Consider the following 6,431-nt stretch of genomic DNA (forward strand, 5'->3'; position numbering starts at 1 on the left):
AACACCAATTTTATTCTATTGCAGTGATATAAGGGAGAGTAAAATTGATAAATGTTTTGATAGATAAATGGCAGTGGATTTAGAAAGTGCGGACCCAGCCGAAGATAACTTTCCATTTGTTTATTACTACGTCTACTATTTTTTCCTTTCGTTTTATTGTTTTGATCTTTCAAAGCCTTCCATTTAGGAATAGTTCGTACATAAACATTTTATTCCTTTCATTGAACTGTACATAATTGTTCAATTAGAGGAAATTTCAAAATACTTCTTTATTGTGCACAATTCTATATTCGACATAAGAAATTTATTGAAAATGATTGAATATTTTGACTAGAACTTTAAATTATTAAATCCTGTTTTCTTATCCACTGTTGATATTTTATATATCTAAAAGTATATATTACATAGGAAGACAAGCTATTGTGAAATATTACTAGGAAAAATAGCTTAACGTAAAGCAACACATTTACATAAAAATTTACAAAACTAAGTATTTATAAAAATGATAACTCTAAAATCTAGATACTGTTGTTGAATTGGGTTTGGAAGGGCTTGTAGTATGATTAATTGTATTTTTACAGTCCACCGCACTTGTTCAAACTTCATGACTAAGCAATGGCTTGTCATAATAACGTAGAGCGGAAGATGAAGAATTAAAACTAGTGCAAGGGAGCAACCAGCAAGCTGGGTGTCCCCGGCCGAAGACGTCAGCTAAAAGGTAAAATTTACGGCGATTGGGTCGATGGGAGCCCTTCTGTTGAGCTTGTTCAGTTGCTGTTTCATCATACAATATGGCATGCATTTGATCAACCATTATTGCCAAAACAAATAAGCCAAATAAAGCTGATTCTATTAGCAAAATGACGCAATGAAGTCTGAAAAAAAAGCCCATCAATTTTCTTCGTTTACGAAATTATCACAAAATTCTCACAATCTAGTCTGTCCCTCAATATTTTCCGAATTGCATCCTTCACATGGATTAATTAAGGAGCCCACTACTAAGCCCGCAGAATATATAGCCAGGACAACTACGTAGACAAGGAATTGTAGAAACTACTTTTGATTTCTTCTACACAGTTATTTATCCAAGGACAATGGTGATCCATTCGTCGTATGCAACGCTTACAAATCCGACAATGATGTGCTCTAGACGGTCTATAAGCTTCACAACGTGTGCACACTGTCCATTCGTTACTACTATTTCCATTACCAGTACTTTTCCCTACAGTATGCATGTCTGAAAAATCCAAACGATTTGCTGGTAAGGGTACACAACCGGGATCGGACAAGACCGCCTTCAGGTGAGACATTGCCAATAGGAAGACTACCGTATTAAAGGAAACCACATGCAAGGGAGCCCATATACTAAAAATACAAAATTTCTCGTGCGTGTTCACGTCATTTTAATTATCTTTAAATATTTACTTAGCTTGCATTGTTTGTAATATAATCCATCTCATAACTATATAGTCTGCATTAAGCATATTATTCCACAAGGATCTTTAACAAATCTCATTTTATGGTGCTATTTTATTTATTTGCTTTTTTCATAGAATTTTGTGAAAGAATACATCGCCAACTGTACCAACCATCACCTTTGTGGAAATACAATTACTTATATTTAACTTTTACATTGTATTAAGTCTTTTTTTTACACCGTAACACTTTTTTTTACACCATACCATACCATATAGATTCTGAGCTTGCCTGCGCGTCTGTCCGTTTTATCCTTTTTTGTTAAAATGGAAATATATATCGTGTATTTGTTTAGTTAATGACTAATTAGCAAAAATCACGGAAATAAAAAATATTTTCAGTTTTGTTCGCATTGTTCGAGTGTCCTTTAACCGTTTCGCCACTTGAACTTGATAGCTTCGTTTCTGTCAACGGGAGAATATAATGTTAAAAATCCAATAGTGATCTCCGTTAAAAATATAAAAAGATCTATAGAATCGTCTCTTCTGACTTGATAACCACTTGAAGATTTCTGCAATCCTCTCCCTATTTTTACATGAAATTTAACATAAATATGTCCCAGGCTCATCTATTCAGAATTCGGCTCAAAAATTAACTAAGTAACGCGACGCCAATTAACAGAAAATTTTCCTTTGAATTTGCAGTTTTAAACATTTATAAGAACAGTATGTAATTCACAGGTTCCTTACGAGCATCACCCAATCAATTTAATTATTTCAAATAACTTTGGACAACTTTAGAAAATAGAGCTAATTTTTAAGGCACAAATGTTGCTTGTTTCACGGGAATAGAGAATAGTTTAGCCTGAAAATCACTCTGTTAAAAGCTAAAAATATATATATACATATATAGATGTAGTAAGGATGCTGGTTGTTTTAATTATCATAGCGATTGATTGAAATTTATATGAGAAAAAAAAAACTGAATCGAATTTGGTAACTTGAGAGAGTAATTAAACGAGCGAACTTGTTGCAATGTATTTGAAATTCGAATTTGGTAACTTGAGAGAGTATTTGTTGCAATGTATTTGAACTTCGAATTTGGTAACTTGAGAGAGTAATTAATCGATAAACAACGTAAATGCAATTTGATGAACTCAACGTCCGTCCGTATTAGAGGATTCGACGTCTCCGAAGTCTCCTTCTGGGTGATGCATATGTTTTGATAGAATGAATAAATCTCGCAGCTTCCGGCTACGGGTATAAAGATAATTCCTGTTCTAATACCTTTAAATAAATAAATTAAACTTAAACTTAATATTTCTTCATTTTAGAGCTCTTTTTATTTGCAATATTTTTAATATTTCTCAATTTTTCGGTCGATTTAAATTTTTCAGCAAACACTTCTAAAACGTCTTCGTTTCCACATAAAACCGTTACCTGCTTGTTTTCCTTTACAAGGTTTATAAAAACAGGTAGGTATGAAAATGAACAAAAACTCTAAACCGTTCTATGAAAGTAAACAAAAGCTCGAAAACGTTCTCCATGAAATTTTTTACTAACCGAGAATTTAAAAAAAAAAGAAACTTAAATTAATACGTGAATAGATGCGTATTTATTTCATAATGATATTTAAAAAATATATAATTTTGCAAATTTTCTTATGAAATATATATGTTTCGTTTTCATATTTCCTGTTTAGCAGCTTTGGGTTCGTACTTTATTTTATAAAAGAAGTCAAGTCTTGTAAGTGTTAAGTGTTAAGCTTCAGATATGAACGCCCTTCATTTTTTTACGACAATTTATCAAATAATTAAATAATTGTTTACAAGTTTTAAATATAAATATAATAAAAGAAATTAACTGAATGCTAACTATTCGAATTTTAAGAATATTGATAACAAATACTTATGATCAGAAACAAAAATAAACATTTCTACTAAAACAAAAGTTTAATTTACGTAAGTTATTATTAATTTTAATAGTTTAGTCAAAACACATATATAGATTGAAAATGAACGCTTTTAAATATCAGGAGAGATGGAAAACATTCGCCATATTCTGATTATTTTCGAAGCTTGCATCAATTTTGTCAAAAGAATCAAAGACTTCATATGCCGCAAAATGTTTTTGGATCCGTTATAGAACCTAAACATAGAGCCCGATATCGCTTGACTACACATATTAACGTGAAATCAAAGCTCCACGAATCAATGTTCATATTATTAAAGATTTACTAAAGATATTAATAAAGGTTTTTCGACAAAGCCATGGCTAAATCTTTTGAGATCCTCCGCGGACTGCAAAAATTAGTAAAGCGCGCAAACAATTTGAACCTTCAAATTTCGAGGAAATATAAAAAGAATCGAAACTAGTGAAAAAAGAAAACTTCATGGTATAGCGGTTGAAGAGATTTGCGGTAGTGGTAACTCGAAACTGGAAAAAGATACTGAGCTTTTCCCAAAGAAACCTCTGACTGTTTAAGAATCCAAAAATGGTTTCAAAAAAGAATTCACTTGTCAAAAGCGAATTTATAACCTAAAAACGAATTTATAAGCCGAAAATAGATTCATAACCAGAAGCCTAAAATTAATTTGCAAGCCAAAAAGCCAACTCGTAAATAAAAAACGGATTCACAAACCAACAAAGGGATTCGTAACCTAAAATTAGTTTCACAAGCGAAAAAGTGAAGCTAAGGCTATTCTTTAAGCCACGAACTTTGCTCTTATCTTAGTTTTATCAGATAGTTTGTCGGTTACAAAAGTTATGCGGAACTCCTTCAATTCCAATTAGAACATAAACAAAGTAAGGAATGCAGTTGCCACTTGTAGAGACAAACGTACTGAATCACATTGATCCTTTGGGATGTTATATTAGTTTGGGGAAAAAGAAATCCATTATTTTTATATGAAATTCAGGATTTTATTTAACATGCTTCGGATTGTCCGATTTGGGTCAAATATGCACCGTTTTGTTGTATGATTTGTTGCCATTTTAAAGGTAACTTCGAAATGCCTGTCTCATAGAAGTCCTGCAAAAAACTCTAGTAGCCGATGCGAGGTGCATCTTTAACATCAAAAATTCCTGAACGGAATCTACGAAACCAAAATTGCACATAATTGGCTATTACAGTATCGGAACCATAAACACCATTCACAATTTTAGCCGCTTGGCTTGCATTTTCGCCTTTGTCAAAGAAAAACTGTGAAATGTACCGAATTTTCTCTTTGTTCACTTCCATTTTTAACACGCTGTAACTCACAACTGAATGCACCAAACAAAAAACAGCAAAAGAATTTTTTTACTGCGAAATGTCGCCTTTCCAACGAGCATAAATATGAAATTGTTTGATCGATAGTTTACGAGAAATCTATCAGTGCAGCCATCTACCGAAAAAATAATGGATTTCTTTTTCCCCTAGCGAATCCTACCGAAAATTTTCCATCTCTATCGTCATACCACTTTCTCAAATTTTTTAAAGCAGTTATCAATTAAATGGTTAATTTACTGGAATGTTTTAAGAAGATTCACTTAGTAGTACATTTTTCTTGTTGCTTTAAATTTAAAGAAATGAAATATCTGGATGGAGCAAAAAAGAATGATGACGCCAAAACAATTGCCTCACAATTGTCTAATGAAAAAATCACAATTGAAATTTATTTACGTTACCGTGAAGGTTTCTCGAAATTCAATAAAATCTCTGAATTTGAGGTGAATGTACGATGTGTCAAATCTTGTCTCAGGATCAAAAGGAATACATGCGTACTTAACAGGTGCCCGTTTGTAATGATTGCAATGATGTTATGGAAATTTTGCGATCAGCTAAACAAAAACGACCTTCCGCACGCAATCGAGCTCTAAAAAATCATACCCTTGATTTGTCTTCCGTATGGAAATGAAGGGTTCAACGGATAGTGTAGAGCTTTATTTAAACTTATTTACCGTGCCAAGGGAATGGGTACAACTTTCACTTTTTTCAATGCAGTACGTTTATCTTCATCAACATAATCAATAAAGCCTGCTCAGCGAAACAATAATCGCTTTAGCACCAGAAAGCCTGAATTATTAAGCAAATTAGAAGATAGTGAAATGGAGTAATCAGCGTATCATACGAAAATCTTATTAAGAAAGTGAGAGCGGTTTACCGTTTTAAGGTCGATGGTGCTTTTAATAATATTAATGTGAAAAATGAAAGTCCACATTCCGTTTTATTAATGAATGCGTTTAATCCGCCTTCCAAGGCGGATACAAGACATTTACGATTTGCAAACGATTTTCAATTGCAAAAAAATCGATGAAAAAAATGAAAAATTGGAAAAAAATCCAACTGGGGTAAGAGAAATTGATAAAAAATCAACGAAAAATTTGTATAATATATGAAATGAATATAGCTTAAATGTAATTTGAAAGAAAAAAATGAGAAATTGATAAAAAATATGGTCGTCAATGGTCCAAACGGTCAAAGTGGTTGCAAACTTTGAAAAATGTCCAAGTAAAATAAATAAATTGATATTTGCTAAATTTTCAAATTTTCGTTTTGTTTGGTTGTTGTATACAATTAAGAAATTTTATTTAATCAGAGAATCTGACACATACTCCGCGAAAAATTCAAGGCTGCTATTGATGACAATGATGACAATTCCATCTCAGAAAGTAAGTTGCTCTTTACAGGCTTTTTTTAACAACCCTAACTTTGTACTTCTTTTCAGGAGAAGCTCCAGATCGTGGTTATATCGAGAAAAAGGACACGTACAACGTAAATGAAAGTAAAATGTGCGATGAGACAATATTTAAATTAACCCAAAATTATTTAGCTCTAGTACCATCTAATCAGTGTAAAACTGGGATGAAGATGACGATGACTTATTTGCCTTCATAATCTTAGATCAAATAACTCTCCCAATTGAAATAAGCAGATAATCCAAGGTATAGCATTGAATACATCAAATATTGCAATCTTAATTTTGGAGCAGATGATTTTTAATGATTTATTTATTTTATTTTACAAGTTAGCTT

The 6,431-nt window shown here is 32.0% G+C and overlaps 1 pseudogene; it reads right to left on the reverse strand.

The window, feature by feature from the left end:
- Window positions 1-399: 399 nt before the first annotated feature.
- LOC119642415 lies at window positions 400-1,516 on the reverse strand (annotated as a pseudogene).
- Between the last annotated feature and the right edge of the window lie 4,915 nt (window positions 1,517-6,431).

This window comes from Glossina fuscipes, unplaced genomic scaffold (assembly GCF_014805625.2).
Source record: "Glossina fuscipes isolate IAEA_lab_2018 unplaced genomic scaffold, Yale_Gfus_2 222, whole genome shotgun sequence".
NCBI lineage: Eukaryota > Metazoa > Arthropoda > Insecta > Diptera > Glossinidae > Glossina > Glossina fuscipes.